This window comes from Eleutherodactylus coqui, unplaced genomic scaffold, assembly GCF_035609145.1.
Source record: "Eleutherodactylus coqui strain aEleCoq1 unplaced genomic scaffold, aEleCoq1.hap1 HAP1_SCAFFOLD_382, whole genome shotgun sequence".
Classification (NCBI taxonomy): Eukaryota; Metazoa; Chordata; class Amphibia; order Anura; family Eleutherodactylidae; genus Eleutherodactylus; species Eleutherodactylus coqui.
This window is the reverse complement of record NW_027102412.1, coordinates 45,001-65,000: the sequence shown is the minus strand read 5'-3', so window position 1 is coordinate 65,000 and position 20,000 is coordinate 45,001.

Sequence of the window (20,000 nt, the reverse complement as noted above, 5' to 3'; positions counted from 1 at the left end):
GAGGGCCCAGGTTCAACCTCATACCGGTTCTCACGACATGCATCGACACTCGGTGCAACTCCAGCAGCCGCAGCTCCCGCCGGCCCGGCCAGCCAGGTACGCGCCCCTGGTCGGCGCCTGGAGCGTTTGCACTTTGTCGTTTTTTTCTCCAAGACTCCTATCTGCCAACTGCTGTGGACTTCAGCGGTGGCTGCCGCGGGCTATGCGCGGCCTCCTGGGGGTCCCGCCTGCCCGCGCAGGCAGCTAGGACGGGGTTATCAGCAAAGCCTGTGAGGCGCTCTCATGGGGAGGGGGGGCTCCGCAGCCCCCCCAAGGTGGCTTCGTACACCTCTTGAACGTTGCGGCCCGGCCGCTCGGTGAGAGCGGGGTCTACCCGGGCAGACAGCCTGTCGGCCCCGCGGCCTGGACAGGCGGGAGCGGGGACTCTTGCGCTCGGGGGCTCTGCTCCAAGGAGCGAGAGCGGACGCTCTGCTCGGCCCGGAGAGTGGGGTGGCGGGGCGCCGTCGCCTCGCTGGAACCAGGGGCGTCGTGACGTGCGCGCGCGCCTAGCCGCCGCCAGAACAGGCCGGAAAGGTTGAGCTGCATACGGATCTAAGCCGTTGCCCAAACTAACTCTGGCCCGTGTGACACAGCCGCGCGCGCGCTTTCCCACGACACTCGACCGCCGGGCTCCCTCAGCCTGGGAGGCACTCTCGGGGCAGGGGGCCACCGCAGCCCCCTTAAGGTGGCTTCGTACACCTCTTGAACGTGGCGCCCGGCCGCTCGGAGAGCGGGGTCTACGCGGGCAGACAGCCTGTCGGCCCCGCGGCCTGGACAGGCGGAGCGGGGGCTCTTGCGCTCGTGGGGGCTCTGCACGGCCCGGAGAGCGGGGTGCGGGGCGCCGTCGCCTCGCTGGAACCTGGGGCGGCGTGACGTTCGCGCGCGCCTAGCCGCCGCCAGAACAGGCCGGAAAGGTTGAGCTGCATACGGATCTAAGCCGTTGCCCAAACTAACTCTGGCCCGTGTGACACAGCCGCGCGCGCGCTTTCCTACGACACTCGACCGCCGGGCTCCCTCAGCCTGGGAGGCACTCTCGGGGCAGGGGGCCACCGCAGCCCCCCCAAAGGTGGCTTCGTACACCTCTTAAACGTGGCGCCCGGCCGCTCGGTGAGAGCGGGGTCTACGCGGGCAGACAGCCTGTCGGCCCCGCGGCCTGGACAGGCGGAGCGGGGGCTCTTGCGCTCGGGGGGGCTCTGCACGGCCCGGAGAGCGGGGTGCGGGGCGCCGTCGCCTCGCTGGAACCTGGGGCGTCGTGACGTTCGCGCGCGCCTAGCCGCCGCCAGAACAGGCCGGGAAGGTTGAGCTGCATACGGATCTAAGCCGTTGCCCAAACTAACTCTGGCCCGTGTGACCGACACAGCCGCGCACGCGCTTTCCTACGACACTCGACCGCCAGGCTCCCCTCGGAATGGGAGGCACTCTCGGGGCGGGGGGCACCGCAGCCCCCCAAGGTGGCTTTACGTACACCTCTTGAACGTGGCGCCCGGCCGCTCGGAGAGCGGGGTCTACCCGGGCAGACAGCCCGTCGGCCCCGCGGCCTGGACAGGCGGAGTGGGGGCAAGCCAAGGCTACCGGCGGGCGGGATCGACCGGGTAGCCGCCGTGGGGGAACACAAGTTGGACGCCTCGCACCGTCGCGGACCACCGTCCTCCGTCTCTCTCCCTCTCTCGGAAGGGGGGCCGCCCGAGGCGCACGGGCCTCGGGCGGCCAGGGGTGGAAGGGCTCCACCCCAAGGTGGCTTCGTACACCTCTTGAACGTGGCGCCCGGCCGCTCGGTGAGAGCGGGGTCTACCCGGGCAGACAGCCTGCTGGCCCCGCGGCCTGGACAGGCGGAGCGGGGACTCTTGCGCTCGGGGGCTCTGCTCGGCCCGGAGAGTGGGGTGCGGGGCGCCGTCGCCTCGCTGGAACCAGGGGTGTCGTGCCATTCGCGCGCGCGCGCCTAGCCGCCGCCAGAACAGGCCGGAAAGGATGAGCTTCATACGGATCTAAGCCGTTGCCCAAACTACCTCTGGCCCCTGTGACCGACACAGCCGTGGCACGCGCTTTCCTACGACACTCGACCGCCGGGCTCCCTCGGCCTGGGAGGCACTCTCAGGGGTGGGGGGCACCGCAGCCCCCCCAAGGTGGCTTCGTACACCTCTTGAACGTGGCGCCCGGCCGCTCGGAGAGCGGGGTCTACCCGGGCGGACAGCCTGTTGGCCCCGCGGCCTGGACAGGCGGAGTGGGGACAAGCCAAGGTTACCGGCGGGCGGGATCGACCGGGTAGCCGCCGTGGGGAACACAAGTTGGACGCCTCGCGCCGTCGCGGACCACCGTCCTCCGTCTCTCTCCCTCTCTCGGAAGGGAGGCCGCCCGAGGCGCACGGGCCTCGGACGGCCAGGGGTGGAAGGGCTCCACCCCGAGGTGGCTTCGTACACCTCTTGAACGTGGCCGCCCGGCCGCTCGGTGAGAGCGGGGTCTACCCGGGCAGACAGCCCGTCGGCCCCGCGGCCTGGACAGGCGGAACGGGGGCAAGCCAAGGCTACCGGCGGGCGGGATCGACCGGGTAGCCGCCGTGGGGAACACAACACGGACGCCTCGCGCCGTCGCGGACCACCGTCCTCCGTCTCTCTCTCTCCCTCTCTCGGAAGGGAGGCCGCCCGAGGCGCACGGGCCTCGGACGGCCGGGGGTGGAAGGGATCCACCCCCCGCGGGAAGGGGACGCGCGCCGGCGCCCGGACGCGGGAGCGTTGACCCGGGGGTCTTTACTCCGCCGAGGGGTAGCCCGGAGAAGGAGCGAGACCGGCCGGCGGGGGTGGAACACCCCCTCATGCCTCGCTCCTTCTGGGGATAAAGCGCGTCGTCCGCAGGCCGCCGTCCCCTATCCCCGCCCTGGACCGCCCGCATCGGCCGGAGCCCGAGGGGACAGGCGGGGGTCCTTCGCTTTCGGGAAAACCTTCACCAAACGTGGGGCCCGTGCCCCGCTCTCGGCCGCCCTGAGGCGGGAGAGCCCGGATCGTTCTCTCTCTCGGCGTCGGCCCCACCGACGCCGTCGCACGGTGGCCTGGGAAAGGGCTGCACCCCCTGCGCCACGCTTCTCCCCCGGAGTACTCCCCCCGCAGGGGGCTCCGCGGGGTGTCCCGACGCGCAGAGTCGCTCGCCTTCTTCCGCGGGGGACGGGAGGGACGCCCACGCGCGTCCCTTCCCCATCCTCGAGAGCCGTACGCGCCGAGGGTGAACCCGCTCGCCGGGGCGCCGGGGAGCAGGGCCCTTGTGGTCCTTCCCCGGACATGGGCGCGGCGAGGGTCCCCCGGCCGCGACGGCTCTCCCGTTGACCCACTCTCTCGCCTTGGGTGGTGGTGATGGAGGCGGCTGCCTACGCCTCAGCCCGGCATCTCGGAGGGGGGTCGCCCGGGCAGCCAGCCAGCCAGCCTGTTGGCCCCGCGGCCTGCACAGGCGGAGTGGGGACACTTGCGCTCTATGACTCTGCTCCCAGGGAGGTGGCAGAGGGGCGGCCGCGGTGCTTTGACTTTGAGCGGTCCCCACTCCAGCACTCTGAGAAATAGTCACTTTGTCAAAGACCGCACACCGCTCGTTCCCTTATATGCAAAAAAGGTGTTCGTCCTGACGTTTTGCGAGCCCTTATTTTACCGTCGTCGGCGCTATCAGGGGAAACAGGCCCGCTCCTTCCGCCTTCATGGAACCGTAGCTCGGCCCCGAGGGCCCAGGATTACCCTCATACCGGTTCTCACGACATGCGTCGACACTCGGCTCAGCCCCGGCAGCCGCAGCTCCCGCCGGCCCGGCCAGCCGGGTCCGCACCCCTGGCCGGCGCCTGGAGCGTCTGGACTTTGTCGTTTTCTCTCCAAGACTCGTCTCTGCCAACTGCCGTGGACTTCGGCGGGGGCTGCCGCGGGCTGTGCCCGGCCTCTTGGGGGTCCCGCCTGCCCGCGCAGGCAGCTAGGACAGGGTTATCAGCGCTCTCAGGGGGGGCCTCCGCAGACCCCCCACAGGTGGCTCCGTACACCTCTTGAACGTGGCGCCCGGCCGCTCGGAGAGCGGGGTCTTCCCGGGCAAGCCGCCTGTGGGCCCCACGGCCTGGACAGGCGGAGCGGAGACAAGCCCAGGCTACCGGCAGGATCGACCGGCTGGCAGCCGTGGTGGAACAACGGGGACGCCTCGCGCCGCCGCGGGCCGCCGTCCTCCGTCTCTCTCCCACTCTCGGAGGCAGGCCGCCCGAGGCCAACGGGCCTCGGACGGCGTGGGGTGGAAGGGCTCCACCCCAGGGGAAGAAAACACGCCCGCGCTCGTTTGCACAGTCTGCCCCGGCCCGGCATCTCGGAGGGGGGGGGTCGCCCGGGCAGCCAGCCAGCCAGCCTGTTGGCCCCGTGGCCTGCACAGGCGGAGTGGGGACCCTCGCGCTCGATGACTCTGCTCCCAGGGAGGTGGCAGAGGGGCGGACGCGGTGCTTTGACTTTGAGCGGTCCCCACTCCCTTCTCAGCACATTGAGAAATAGTCACTTTGTCAAAGACCGCACACCGCTCGTTCCCTTATATGCAAAAAAGGTGTTCGTCCTGACGTTTTGCGAGGCCTTATTTTACCGCCGTCGGCGCTATCAGGGGAAGCGGGCCCGCTCCTTCCGCCTTCCTGGAACCGTGCCTCGGCCCCGAGGGCCCAGGATTACCCTCATACCGGTTCTCACGACATGCATCGACACTCGGCTCAGCCCCGGCAGCCGCAGCTCCCGCCGGCCCGACCAGCCGGGTCCGTCCCCCTGGCCGGCGCCCGGAGCGTCTGGACTTTGTCGTTTTTTCATCCAACACTCTCCTCTGGCAAATGCCATGGACTTCAGCGGGGGCTGCCGCGGGCTGTTCCCCGCCTCCTGGGTGTCCTGCCCTGCAACACCGGAGGCTCAGGCAGGGTCTTGAGCTACTGCTGGTAGGTGCACCTCGGGGGCCCTCCGCAGCCGCCCCGGGCCACCCCTGCAGCCAGCACACCGCTGCCAACAGCCCGCTCCCCATCACCAGCCAGCCCCTCTGCATACATCTGCTGGGGGTGCATTTTTGACTTCCCCCGCTTTGGCCTATGGGGAAAAGCCAGGGGGGAAACCTCCAGAGTCAGGCCGACCTCCTGGAACTCTAGCCCGGCCTGGAGCTACCGGTTTGTCCCCTTCCCGGTTCTCAGGACGTGCATCGCCACTCGGCTCAGCCCCAGCCGCCGCAGCTCCCGCCGGCCCGGCCAGCCGGGTCCGTCCCCCTGGCCGGCGCCTGGAGGCGTTTGGACTTTGTCATTTTTTTTCAAAGACTCATCTCTGCCAACTGCCCCGGGCTTCAGCAGTGGCTGCCGCGGGCTGTGCACGGCCTCCTGGTGGGGTCCCGCCTGCCCGCGCAGGCATCTAGGACAGGGTTCTCAGCAAGGGCTTGGAGGCGCTCTCAGGGGGGCCTCCGCAGGCCCCCAAGGTGGCTTCGTACACCTCTCGAACGTGGCGCCCGGCCGCTCGGAGAGCGGGGTCTGCCCGGGCAGCCAGCCAGCCTGTCGGCCCCGCGGCCTGCACAGGCGGAGTGGGGACACTCGCGCTCGATGACTCTGCTCCCAGGGAGGTGGCAGAGGGGCGGCCGCGGCGCTTTGACTTTGAGCGGTCCCCACTCCCTTCTCAGCACTCTGAGAAATAGTCACTTTGTCAAAGACGGCACACCGCTCGTTCCCTTATATGCAAAAAAGGTGTTCGTCCTGACGTTTTGCGAGGCCTTAATTTACCGCCGTCGGCGCTATCAGGGCAAACAGGCCCGCTCCTTCCGCCTTCCTGGAACCGTGCCTCGGCCCGGAGGGCCCAGGATTACCCTCATACCGGTTCTCACGACATGCATCGATACTCGGCTCAGCCCCGGCAGCCGCAGCTCCCGCCGGCCCGGCCAGCCGGGTCCGCCCCCCTGGCCGGCACGCCTGGAGCGTTTGGACTTTGTCATTTTTCTCAAAGACTCATCTCTGCCAACTGCCGTGGGATTCAGCAGGGGCTGCCACGGGCTGTTCCCCGCCTCCTGGGTTTCCTGCCCTGCAACACCAGAGGGTCAGGGGGGGTCTTGAGCAACTACTGGTAGGTGCAGCACCTCGGGGGCCCTCTGCAGCCAGCACACGGCTGCCAACAGCCCGCTCCCCATCACCCGCCAGCCCCTCTGCATACATCTGCCGGGGGTGCTTTTTTGACTTCCCCCATGTTGGCCTATGGGGAAAAGCCAGGGGGAAAACCTCCAGAGTCAGGCCGACCTCCTGGAACCCTAGCCCGGCCTGGAGCTACTGGTTTGCCCCCTTCCCGGTTCTCAGGACATGCCTTGACACTCGGCTCAGCCCCGGCAGCCGCAGCCCCCGCCGGCCCGGCCAGCCGGGTCCGCCACCCTGCCCGGCGCCTGGAGCGTTTGGACTTTGTCGTTTTTTCTCAAAGACTCATCTCTGCCAACTGCCAAGGACTACAGCAGGGGCTGCCACCTGCTGTTCCCCGCCAATGGGTGTCCTGCCCTGCAACACCGGAGGCTCGGGCAGGGTCTTGAGCAACTGCTGGTAGGTGCTCTCAGGGGGCCCCGCCACACCCCCCAGGCCCACCTCCAGGGCCTCCCTCCCGGCCCCTGGAGCTGCCAGCACCCCCTCGCCCTCAACACTCTCTCCCCGTTGGGACTTTGAAACTTTTCTGACCGTGCAAGCTTCGTCAAACGGCAAGGGGGCAAGCGGCGGGCTCTGCCCGGCCTCCTGGGGTCCTGCCCGGGGACATCGGAGGCTCAGCCTGGGTTTTCAGCCACCACGGGCAGGTGCACTCAGGGGGCCCTCCGCAGCCGCCCATGCACACCTCTGCAGCCAGCACACCGCTGCCAACAGCCCGCTCCCCATCACCAGCCAGCCCCTCTGCATACATCTGCCGGGGGTGCTTTTTTGACTTCCCCCATTTTGGCCAATGGGGAAAAGCCAAGGGGAAAACCTCCAGAGTCAGGCCGACCTCCTGGAACTCGAGCTCGGCCTGGAGCCACCGGTTTGTCCCCTTCCCGGTTCTCAGGACCTGCACTGACACTCGGCTCAGCAACGGCAGCTGCAGCCCCCGCCGGCCCGGCCAGCCGGGTCCGCCCCCCCTGGCCGGCGCCTGGAGCGTTTGGACTTTGTCATTTTCATGACTTGTCTCCTCAGACATTGTCCGACTGCAAGGGGGGCGGCCGCGGTCCGTGCCCAGCCTCCAGGGGTTGCCCCCGGCCCCTGGAGCAGCCAGCACCCCCTCGCCGTCACCACTCTCTCCCCATTGGGACTTTGAAACTTTTCTGACCGTGCAAGCTTCGTCAAACGGCAAGGGGGCAGCCGGCGTTCTGTGCCCGGCCTCCTGGGGTCCTGCCCGGGCACATCGGAGGCTCAGCCTGGGTTTTCAGCCACCACGGGCAGGTGCACTCAGGGGGCCCTCCGCAGCCGCCCATGCACACCTCTGCAGCCAGCACACTGCTGCCAACAGACCGCTCCCCATCACCAGCCAGCCCCTCTGCATACATCTGCTGGGGGTGCTTTTTTGACTTCCCCCATTTTGGCCAATGGGAAAATGCCAGGGGGAAAACCTCCAGAGTCAGGCCGACCTCCTGGAACTGCCGCCCGGCCTGGAGCCTCCGGTTTGTCCCCTTCCCGGTTCTCAGGACATGCATCGCCACTCGGCTCAGCCCCAGCCGCCGCAGCTCCCGCCGGCCCGGCCAGCCGGGTCCGTCCCCCTGGCCGGCGCCTGGAGGCGTTTGGACTTTGTCATTTTTTTTCAAAGACTCATCTCTGCCAACTGCCCTGGGCTTCAGCAGTGGCTGCCGCGGGCTGTGCACGGCCTCCTGGTGGGGTCCCGCCTGCCCGCGCAGGCATCTAGGACAGGGTTCTCAGCAAGGGCTTGGAGGCGCTCTCAGGGGGGCCTCCGCAGGCCCCCAAGGTGGCTTCGCACACCTCTCGAAACGTGGCGCCCGGCCGCTCGGAGAGCGGGGTCTCCCCGGGCAGCCAGCCAGCCTGTCGGCCCCGCGGCCTGGACAGGCGGAGTGGGGACACTCGCGCTCGACGACTCTGCTCCCGGGGAGGTGGCAGAGGGGCGGCCGCGGAGCTTTGACTTTGAGCGGTCCCCACTCCAGCACTCTGAGAAATAGTCACTTTGTCAAAGACGGCACACCGCTCGTTCCCTTATATGCAAAAAAGGTGTTCGTCCTGACGTTTTGCGAGGCCTTAATTTACCGCCGTCGGCGCTATCAGGGGAAACGGGCCCGCTCCTTCCGCCCTCCTGGAACCGTGCCTCGGCCCGGAGCGACCAGGATCACCCTCATACCGGTTCTCACGACATACATCGACACTCGGCTCAGCCCCGGCAGCCGCAGCTCCCACCGGCCCAGCCAGCCGGCTCCGCCACCCTGCCCGGCACGCCTGGAGCGTTTGGACTTTGTCATTTTCATGACTTGTCTCCTCAAACTTTGCTCGACCGCAAGGGGGGCTGCCGCAGTCCGTGCCCAGCCTCCAGGGGTTGCCCCCGGCCCCTGGAGCTGCCAGCACCCCCTCGCCCTCAACACTCTCTCCCCGTTGGGACTTTGAAACTTTTTCTGACCGTGCAAGCTTCGTCAAACGGCAAGGGGGCAGGCTGCGGTCTGTGCCCGGCCTCCTGGGGTCCTGCCCGGGGACATCGGAGGCTCAGCCAGGGTGTTGAGCCACCGCTGGCAGGTGCACTCAGGGGGCCCTCCGCAGCCGCCCATGCACACCTCTTCAGCCAGCACACTGCTGCCAAACACCCGCTCCCCATCACCCCCCAGCCCCTCTGCATACATCTGCTGGGGGTGCTTTTTTGACTTCCCCCATTTTGGCCTATGGGGAAAAGCCAGGGGGAAAACCTCCAGAGTCAGGCCGACCTTCTGGAACTCGAGCTCGGCCTGGAGCCGCCGGTTTGTCCCCTTCCCGGTTCTCAGGACCTGCATTGACACTCGGCTCAGCCCCGGCAGCCGCAGCCCCTGCCGTCCCAGCCAGCCGGGTCCGCCCCCCTGGCCGGCGCCTGGAGCGTTTGGACTTTGTCATTTTCATGGCTTGTCTCCTCAAACTTTGTCCGACTGCAAGGGGGGCTGCCGCAGTCCGTGCCCAGCCTCCAGGGGTTGCCCCCGGCCCCTGGAGCTGCCAGCACCCCCTCGCCCTCAACACTCTCTCCCCGTTGGGACTTTGAAACTTTTTCTGACCGTGCAAGCTCCGTCAAACGGCAAGGGGGCAAGCGGCGGGCTCTGCCCGGCCTCCTGGGGTCCTGCCCGGGGACATCGGAGGCTCAGCCAGGGTGTTGAGCCACCGCTGGCAGGTGCACTCAGGGGGCCCTCCGCAGCCGCCCATGCCCACCCCTGCAGCCAGCACACGGCTGCCAACAGCCCGCTCTCCATCACCCCCCAGCCCCTCTGCATACATCTGCTGGGGGTGCTTTTTTGACTTCCCCCATTGTGGCCAATGGGACAATGCCAAGGGGAAAACCTCCAGAGTCCTGCCGACCTCCTGGAACTCCAACCCGGCCTGGAGCCACCGGTTTGTCCGCTTCCCGGTTCTCAGGACCTGCATCGACACTCGGCTCAACCCCGGCAGCCGCAGCTCCCGCCGGCCCGGCCAGCCAGGTCCGCCCCCCTGGCCGGCACGCCTGGAGCGTTTGGACTTTGTCATTTTTTTCTCCAAGACTCGCCTCTGGCACATGCCGTGGACTTCAGCGGGGGCTGCTCCCCGCCTCCTGGGTGTCCTGCCCGGGGAACTTCGGAGGCTCAGCCTGGGTCTTGGGCCCCTACTTGTAGGTGCACTTTGGGGGCCCTCCGCAGCCGCCCAGGCCCACCCCTGCAGCCGCCACACAGCTGCCAACAGCCCGCTCTCCATCACCCCCCAGCCCATTGCACACATCTGCCGGGGGTGCTTTTTTGACTTCCCCCATTTTGGCCTAAGGGGAAAGGCCGGGGGGAAAACCTCCAGAGTCAGGCCGACCTCCTGGAACTCCAACCCGGCCTGGAGCCACCGGTTTGTCCCCTTCCCGGTTCTCAGGACATGCATTGACACTCGGCTCAACCCTGGCAGCCGCAGCTCCCGCCGGCCCGGCCAGCCGGGTCCGCACCCCTGGCCGGCTCGCCTGGAGCGTTTGGACTTTGTCATTTTCATGACTTGTCTCCTCAAACTTTGTTCGACCGCAAGGGGGTGTGCCGCGGTCCGTGCCCAGCCTCCAGGGGTTGCCCCCGGCCCCTGGAGCAGCCGGCACCCCCTCGCCCTCAACACTCTCTCCCCGTCGGGACTTTGAAACTTTTTTCTGACCGTGCAAGCTTCGTCAAAAGGCAAGGGGGCAGGCTGCGGTCTGTGCCCGGCCTCCTGGGGTCCTGCCCGGGGACATCGGAGGCTCAGCCAGGGTGTTGAGCCACCGCTGGCAGGTGCACTCAGGGGGCCCTCCGCAGCCGCCCAGGTCCACCCCTGCAGCCAGCACACGGCTGCCAACAGCCCGCTCTCCATCACCCCCCAGCCCCTCTGCATACATCTGCTGGGGGTGCTTTTTTGACTTCCCCCATTTTGGCCTATGGGGAAAAGCCAGGGGGAAAACCTCCAGAGTCAGGCCGACCTTCTGGAACTCGAGCTCGGCCTGGAGCCGCCGGTTTGTCCCCTTCCCGGTTCTCAGGACCTGCATTGACACTCGGCTCAGCCCCGGCAGCCGCAGCCCCCGCCGGCCCGGCCAGCCGGGTCCGCCACCCTGCCCGGCGCCTGGAGCGTTTGGACTTTGTCGTTTTTTCTCCAAGACTCGCCTCTGGCACATGCCATGGACCTCAGCGGGGGCTGCTCCCCGCCTCCTGGGTGTCCTGCCCGGGCACATCGGAGGCTCAGCCTGGGTCTTGGGCCCCTTCTGGTAGGTGCACTTTGGGGGCCCTCCGCAGCCGCCCAGGCCCACCTCCTGCAGCCACCACACAGCTGCCAACTGCCCGCTCTCCGTCACCCGCCAGCCCCTCTGCATACATCTGCTGGGGGTGCTTTTTTGACTTCCCCCATTGTGGCCAATGGGAAAATGCCAAGGGGAAAACCTCCAGAGTCCTGCCGACCTCCTGGAACTCCAACCCGGCCTGGAGCCACCGGTTTGTCCCCTTCCCGGTTCTCAGGACCTGCATTGACACTCGGCTCAGCCCCGGCCGCCGCAGCTCCCGCCAGCCCGGCCAGCCGGGTCCGCACCCCAGCCCGGCGCCTGGAGCGTTTGGACTTTGTCATTTTCATGACTTGTCTCCTCAAACTTTGTTCGACTGCAAGGGGGGCTGCCGCAGTCCGTGCCCAGCCTCCAGGGGTTGCCCCCGGCCCCTGGAGCAGCCAGCACCTCCTCGCCGTCAACACTCTCCCCCCGTGGGGACTTTGAAACTTTTCTGACCGTGCAAGCTTCGTCAAACGGCAAGGGGGCAAGCGGCGGGCTCTGCCCGGCCTCCTGGGGTCCTGCCCGGGCACATCGGAGGCTCAGCGGGGGTTTTCAGCCACCACTGGTAGGTGCGCTTTGGGGGCCCTCCGCAGCCGCCCCGGGCCACCCCTGCAGCCAGCACACTGCTGCCAACAGCCCGCCGCTCTCCCACACCAGCCAGCCCCGTCTGCACACATCTGCCGGGGGTGCTTTTTTGAGAAACACTGTCACTTTGTCAAAGACCGCACACCGCTCGTTCCCTTATACCCCGACAAGGTGTTCGTGCTGACGTTTTGCGAGGCCTTATTTTACCGCCGTCGGCGCTATCAGGGGAAGCGGGCCCGCTCCTTCCGCCCTCCTGGAACCGTGCCTCGGCCCGGAGCGGCCAGGTTTACCCTCATACCGGTTCTCGTGACCTGCATTGACACTCGGCTCTTCCCCGGCCGCCGCAGCTCCCGCCGGTCCGACCAGCTGGGTCCGCCCCCCTGGACGGCACGCCTGGAGCGTTTGGACTTTGTCATTTTCATGACTCGTCTCCTCAAACTTTGTTCGACCGCAAGGGGGGCTGCCGCAGTCCGGGCCCAGCCTCCAGCGGTTGCCCCCGGCCGCTGGAGCTGCCAGCACCCCCTCGCCGTCAACACTCTCTCCCCGTTGGGACTTTGAAACTTTTCTGACCGTGCAAGCTTCGTCAAACGGCAATGGGGGGCAACCGGCGTTCTGTGCCCGGCCTCCTGGGGTCCTGCCCGGGCACATCGGAGGCTCAGCCTGGGTTTTCAGCCACCACGGGCAGGTGCACTCAGGGGGCCCACCGCAGCCGCCCAGGCCCACCCCTGCAGCCACCACGCAGCTGCCAACAGCCCGCTCTCCGTCACCCCCCAGCCCCTTCTGCATACATCTGCCGGGGGTGCTTTTTTGACTTCCCCCCTTTTGGCCTATGGGGAAAAGCCAGGGGGAAAACCTCCAGAGTCAGGCCGACCTTCTGGAACTCCAGCTCGGACTGGAGCCACCGGTTTGTCCCCTTCCCGGTTCTCAGGAGATGCATCGACACTCGGCTCAGCCCCGGCAGCCGCAGCACCCGCCGGCCAGGCCAGCCACGTCCGCCCCCCTGGCCGGCGCCTGGAGCGTTTGGACTTTGTCGTTTTTTTTCCCCCAAGACTCGCCTCTGCCAACTGCCAAGGACTTCAGCAGGGGCTGCCACGGCTGTTCCCCGCCTCCTGGGGTTCATGCCCGGGCACACCGGAGGCTCAGGCAGGGTCTTGAGCAACTGCTGTTGGGTGCTCTCAGGGGGCCCCTCCACAACCCCAGCCCGACCTCCAGGGGCTCCAGCCCGGCCCCAGGGGCAGCCAGCACCCCTTCGCCGTCAACACTCTCCCCCCGTTGGGACTTTGAAACTTTTCTGACCGTGCGAGCTTCATCGGACGGGAAGGGGGCGACCTGCGGGCTCTGCCCGGCCTCCCGGGGTCCCTGCCCGGCCCCGTGGGAGGGACAGGCAGGGTTTCTCACCTACTACCCGTAGGCACTCTCAGGGGGCCCTCCGCGCCCTCGGGCCGCCCTCCCCGGGCTTCCCCCGGGTCCGCGGAGCAGCCCGCCACCCCTCGCCGGCACCGTCTCTCGCCCCCGTTGGGACTTTGAAACTTTTCCCCCCGTGCAAACCTCACCGGGGGGCAGAGGGAGAGACCTGCGGGCCGTGCCCGGCCTCCCGGGACTCCCTCCGGGCAGCGCGGGCGGCTCGGACGGGGTTTTCAGCGAGTGCTGGGGGGGGGTGTCTTCGGGGGCCCCCCGCGGGCCCCCCGGGGCACCTGCGCGGGGTGGCCCCTGCTGCCAGGCACCCACTCCCTATCGACCATCCAGCCCCCCTACATACATCTGGCGGGGGTGCTTTTTTGAGTTCCCCCATTTTGGCAACTTGGCACATCCTATGGGGAAACCGGCAAAATCATGCCGACCTCCTGGAACTCCGGCTCGGCCTGGAGCCGCCGGTTTGTCCCCTTCCCGGTTCTCAGGCATTTTCGGACTTTGTCATTTTTTCAGCCCTCTCTGTCAATGCGGCCAGCGGGAGCTGCCGCGGTCTGTGCCCAGGCACCAGGCTCTCCAAACGGACGCCGGCGGAGGGTCAGGGGGTGTCTCGGCCAGATACTGAAAAACACTCAGGGGGTGCCCAGGCACCAGGCGCTCCAAACGGACACCGTCGGAGGGTCAGGGGGTGTCTCGGCCAGATACTGAAAAACACTCAGGGGCGCACGGGGGCTGCACAGGGCCACCCCAGGCGGCTCCCCCGGGCACCCGGGCGGCCACATTGGCGGCTGGGACCCCCTATTCAGCAAACGCCAGGGGGCGCTCAGGGACACCCGGGGGCTGCTCCACTCGCCCCAGGCCGGCCTCCCTGAGGCGGGCACATTAGCGGCTGAGACCCCCTCTCGACCAAAGACCGGGGGGCGCTCAGGGACACACGGGGGCTGCTCCACTCGCCCCAGGCCGGCCTCCCTGGGGCGGGCACATTAGCGGCTGAGACCCCCTCTCCACCAAAGACCGGGGGGCGCTCAGGGACACACGGGGGCTGCTCCACTCGCCCCAGGCCGGCCTCCCTGGGGCGGGCACATTAGCGGCTGAGACCCCCTCTCCACCAAAGACCGGGGGGCGCTCAGGGACACACGGGGGCTGCTCCACTCGCCCCAGGCCGGCCTCCCTAGGTACCCGGGCGGGCACACTAGCGGCTGAGACCCCCTCTCGACCAAAGACCGGGGGACGCTCAGGGACACACGGGGGCTGCTCCACTCGCCCCAGGCCGGCCTCCCTGGGGCGGGCACATTAGCGGCTGAGACCCCCTCTCCACCAAAGACCGGGGGGCACTCGGGGACACACGGGGGCTGCTCCACTCGCCCCAGGCCGGACTCCCTGAGGCGGGCACATTAGCGGCTGAGACCCCCTCTCCACCAAAGACCGGGGGGCACTCGGGGACACACGGGGGCTGCTCCACTCGCCCCAGGCCGGCCTCCCTAGGTACCCAGGCGGGCACATTAGCGGCTGAGACCCCCTCTTCAGCAAACGCCAGGGGACACTCAGGGACACACGGGGGCTGCTCCACTCGCCCCAGGCCGGCCTCCCTGAGGCGGGCACATTAGCGGCTGAGACCCCCTCTCCACCAGAGACCGGGGGACGCTCAGGGACACACGGGGGCTGCTCCACTCGCCCCAGGCCGGCCTCCCTGGGTACCCAGGCGGGCACATTAGCGGCTGAGACCCCCTCTCGACCCAAAGACCGGGGGACGCTCAGGGACACACGGGGGCTGCTCCACTCGCCCCAGGCCGGCCTCCCTGAGGCGGGCACATTAGCGGCTGAGGCCCCCTCTCCACCAGAGACCGGGGGGCGCTCAGGGACACCCGGGGGCTGCTCCACTCGCCCCAGGCCGGCCTCCCTGAGGCGGGCACATTAGCGGCTGAGACCCCCTCTCCACCAAAGACCGGGGGACGCTCAGGGACACACGGGGGCTGCTCCACTCGCCCCAGGCCGGACTCCCTGAGGCGGGCACATTAGCGGCTGAGACCCCCTCTCGACCAAAGACCGGGGGACGCTCAGGGACACACGGGGGCCGCTCCACTCGCCCCAGGCCGGCCTCCCTGGGTACCCAGGCGGGCACATTAGCGGCTGAGACCCCCTCTCGACCAAAGACCGGGGGACGCTCAGGGACACACGGGGGCTGCTCCACTCGCCCCAGGCCGGCCTCCCTGAGGCGGGCACATTAGCGGCTGAGGCCCCCTCTCCACCAGAGACCGGGGGGCGCTCAGGGACACCCGGGGGCTGCTCCACTCGCCCCAGGCCGGCCTCCCTGAGGCGGGCACATTAGCGGCTGAGACCCCCTCTCCACCAAAGACCGGGGGACGCTCAGGGACACACGGGGGCTGCTCCACTCGCCCCAGGCCGGACTCCCTAGGTACCCGGGCGGGCACATTAGCGGCCGAGACCCCCTCTCCACCAGAGACCGGGGGGGCGCTCGGGGACACACGGGGGCTGCTCCACTCACCCCAGGCCGGACTCCCTGAGGCAGGCACATTAGCGGCTGAGACCCCCTCTCCACCAAAGACCGGGGGGCGCTCGGGGACACACGGGGGCTGCTCCACTCGCCCCAGGCCGGACTCCCTGAGGCGGGCACATTAGCGGCTGAGACCCCCTCTCCACCAAAGACCGGGGGGCGCTCGGGGACACACGGGGGCTGCTCCACTCGCCCCAGGCCGGACTCCCTGAGGCGGGCACATTAGCGGCTGAGACCCCCCTCTCGACCAGAGACCGGGGGGCACTCGGGGACACACGGGGGCTGCTCCACTCGCCCCAGGCCGGCTTCCCTGAGGCGGGCACATCAGCGGCTGAGACCCCCTCTCCACCAAAGACCGGGGGGCGCTCGGGGACACACGGGGGCTGCTCCACTCGCCCCAGGCCGGACTCCCTGAGGCGGGCACATTAGCGGCTGAGACCCCCTCTCCACCAAAGACCGGGGGGCGCTCGGGGACACACGGGGGCTGCTCCACTCGCCCCAGGCCGGACTCCCTGAGGCGGGCACATTAGCGGCTGAGACCCCCCTCTCGACCAGAGACCGGGGGGCACTCGGGGACACACGGGGGCTGCTCCACTCGCCCCAGGCCGGCTTCCCTGAGGCGGGCACATCAGCGGCTGAGACCCCCTCTCCACCAAAGACCGGGGGGGGCGCTCGGGGACACACGGGGGCTGCTCCACTCGCCCCAGGCCGGCCTCTCTAGGTACCCGGGCGGGCACATTAGCGGCTGAGACCCCCTCTTCAGCAAACGCCAGGGGACACTCGGGGACACACGGGGGCTGCTCCGCTCGCCCCAGGCCGGCCTCCCTAGGTACCCGGGCGGGCACATTGGCGGCTGAGACCCCCTCTCGACCAAAGACCGGGGGCCGCTCAGGGACACACGGGGGCCCCTCCACACCCCCAGGCCGACCTCCAGGGCCTCCCTCCCAGGCCCCTGGAGCAGCCAGCGCCCCCTCGCCGTCAACACTCTCTCCCCGTTGGGACTTTGAAACTTTTTCTGACCGTGCAAGCTTCGTCGGACGGCAAGGGGGCAGGCTGCGGTCTGTGCCCGGCCTCCTGGGGTCCTGCCCGGGCACATCGGAGGCTCAGCCTGGGTCTTGAGCAACTAATGGTGGGTGCGCTTTGCGGGCCCCCCGCAGCCGCCACGGACCACCCCTGCAGCCAGCACACCGCTGCCAACAGCCCGCTCTCCGTCACCAGCCAGCCCCGTCTGCGCACATCTGCCAGGGGTGCTTTTTTGAGAAATACTGTCACTTTGTCAGCGACCGCACACCGCTCGTTCCCTTATACCCCGACAAGGTGTTCGTGGTGACGTTTTGCGAGGCCTTATTTTACCGTCGTCGGCGCTATCAGGGGAAACAGGCCCGCTCCTTCCGCCCTCCTGGAGCCGTGGCTCGGCCCGGAGCGACCTGGATTACCCTCATACGGGTTCTCACGACCTGCGTTGACACTCGGCTCTGCCCCAGCCGCCGCAGCTCCCGCCGGCCCGGCCAGCCGGGTCCGCCCCCCTGGACTGCACGCCTGGAGCGTTTGGACTTTGTCATTTTTTTCAAAGACCCATCTCTGCCAACTGCCGTGGGCTTCAGCGGGGGCTGCTCCCCGCCTCCTGGGTGTCCTGCCCGGGCACATCGGAGGCTCAGCCTGGGTCTTCAGCCCCTACTGCTAGGTGCACTCAGGGGGCCCTCCGCAGCCGCCCAGGCCCACCACTGCAGCCAGCACACGGCTGCCAGCAGCCACCACACAGCTGCCAAACACGCGCTCTCCGTCACCCGCCAGCCCCTCTGCATACATCTGCTGGGGGTGCTTTTTTGACTTCCCCCGTTATGGCCTATGGGAAAATGTTAAGGGGAAAACCTCCAGAGTCAGGCCGACCTCCTGGAACTCCAACCCGGCCTGGAGCCACCGGTTTGTCCCCATCCCGGTTCTCAGGACATGCATAGACAGTCGGCTCAGCACCAGCAGCCGCAGCCCCCGTCGGCCCGGCCAGCCCGGTCCGCACCCCTGGCCGGCGCCTGGAGCGTTTGGACTTTGTCATTTTTTTCAAAGACTCATCTCTGCCAACTGCCGTGGGCTTCAGCGGGGGCTGCTCCCCGCCTCCTGGGTGTCCTGCCCGGGCACATCGGAGGGTCAGACTGGGTCTTCAGCCCCTACTGGTAGGTGCACTCAGGGGGCCCTCCGCAGCCGCCCAGGCCCACCCCTGCAGCCAGCACACGGCTGCCAGCAGCCACCACACAGCTGCCAACAGCCCGCTCCCCATCACCCCCCAGCCCCTTCTGCATACATCTGCTGGGGGTGCTTTTTTGACTTCCCCCCCTTTGGCCAATGGGGAAATGCTAAGGGGAAAACCACCAGAGTCAGGCCGACCTCCTGGAACTCCAACCCGGCCTGGAGTCACCGGTTTGTCCCCATACCGGTTCTCAGGACAGTCATAGACACTCGGCTCAGCCCCGGCCGCCGCAGCCCCCGCCGGCCCGGCCAGCCCGGTCCGCACCCCTGGCCAGCGCCTGGAGCGTTTGGACTTTGTCATTTTTTTCAAAGACTCGCCTCTGCCAACTGCCGTGGGCTTCAGCGGGGGCTGCTCCCCGCCTCCTGGGTGTCCTGCCCGTGCACATCGGAGGGTCAGACTGGGTCTTCAGCCCCTACTGGTAGGTGCACTCAGGGGGCCCTCCGCAGCCGCCCAGGCCCACCCCTGCAGCCAGCACACGGCTGCCAGCAGCCACCACACAGCTGCCAACAGCCCGCTCTCCGTCACCCCCCAGCCCCTTATGCATACATCTGCTGGGGGTGCTTTTTTGACTTTCCCCCCTTTGGCCAATGGGGAAATGCTAAGGGGAAAAGCTCCAGAGTCAGGCCGACCTCCTGGAACTCCAACCCGGCCTGGAGCCACCGGTTTGTCCCCTTCCCGGTTCTCACGACATGCATCGACACTCGGCTCAGCCCCGGCAGCCGCAGCCCCCGCCGGCCCGGCCAGCCGGGGTCAACCGCCCTGGCCGGCGCCGGAGCGTTTGGACTTTGTCATTTTTTCTCCAAGACTCGATTCTGGCACATGCCATGGACTTCAGCGGGGGCTGCTCCCCGCCTCCCGGGTGTCCTGCCCGGGCACATCGGAGGCTCAGGCAATGTCTTCAACCACCGCTGGCAGGTGCACTCAGGGGGCCCTCCGCAGCCGCCCAGGCCCACCCCTGCAGCCAGCACACGGCTGCCAGCAGCCACCACGCAGCTGCCAACAGCCCGCTCTCCGTCACCCCCCAGCCCCTTCTGCATACATCTGCTGGGGGTGCTTTTTTGACTTCCCCCCTTTTGGCCTATGGGAAAAAGCTAAGGGGAAAACCTCCAGAGTCAGGCCGACCTCCTGGAACTCCAACCCGGCCTGGAGCCACAGGTTTGTCCCCTTCCCGGTTCTCACGACATGCATCGACACTCGGCTCAGCCCCGGCCGCCGCAGCCCCCGCCGGCCCGGCCAGCCCGGTCCGCACCCCTGGCCAGCGCCTGGAGCGTTTGGACTTTGTCGTTTTTTCTCAAAGACCCGTCTCTGCCAACTGCCGTGGGCTTCAGCGGGGGCTGCTCCCCGCCTCCTGGGTGTCCTGCCCGGGCACATCGGAGGGTCAGCCTGGGTCTTGAGCTACTGCTGGTAGGTGCGCTTTGGGGGCCCTCGGCAGCCGCCCAGGCCCACCCCTGCAGCCAGCACACGGCTGCCAGCAGCCACCACACAGCTGCCAACAGCCCGCTCTCCGTCACCCCCCAGCCCCTTCTGCATACATCTGCTGGGGGTGCTTTTTTGACTTCCCCCCTTTTGGCCTATGGGAAAAAGCTAAGGGGAAAACCTCCAGAGTCAGGCCGACCTCCTGGAACTCCAACCCGGCCTGGAGCCACAGGTTTGTCCCCTTCCCGGTTCTCACGACATGCATCGACACTCGGCTCAGCCCCGGCCGCCGCAGCCCCCGCCGGCCCGGCCAGCCCGGTCCGCACCCCTGGCCAGCGCCTGGAGCGTTTGGACTTTGTCATTTTTTCTCAAAGACCCATCTCTGCCAACTGCCCTGGGCTTCAGCGGGGGCTGCTCCCCGCCTCCTGGGTGTCCTGCCCGGGCACATCGGAGGCTCAGCCTGGGTCTTGAGCCCCTACTGGTAGGTGCACTCTGAAGGCGCCCTCCGCAGCCGCCCAGGCCCACCCCTGCAGCCACCACACAGCTGCCAACAGCCCGCTCCCCGTCAACCCCCAGCCCCTCCGCATACATCTGCTGGGGGTGCTTTTTTGACTTCCCCCGTTTTGGCCTATGGGGAAATGCCAAGGGGAAAACCTCCAGAGTCAGGCCGACCTCCTGGAACTCCAACCCGGCCTGGAGCCACCGGTTTGTCCCCTTCCCGGTTCTCAGGACATGCACTAATACTCGGCTCAGCCCCGGCAGCCGCAGCCCCCGCCGGCCTGGCCAGCCGGGTCCGCCACCCTGCCCGGCGCCTGGAGCGTTTGGACTTTGTCCTTTTTTTCCCCCAAGACTCGCCTCTGCCAACTGCCATGGACTTCAG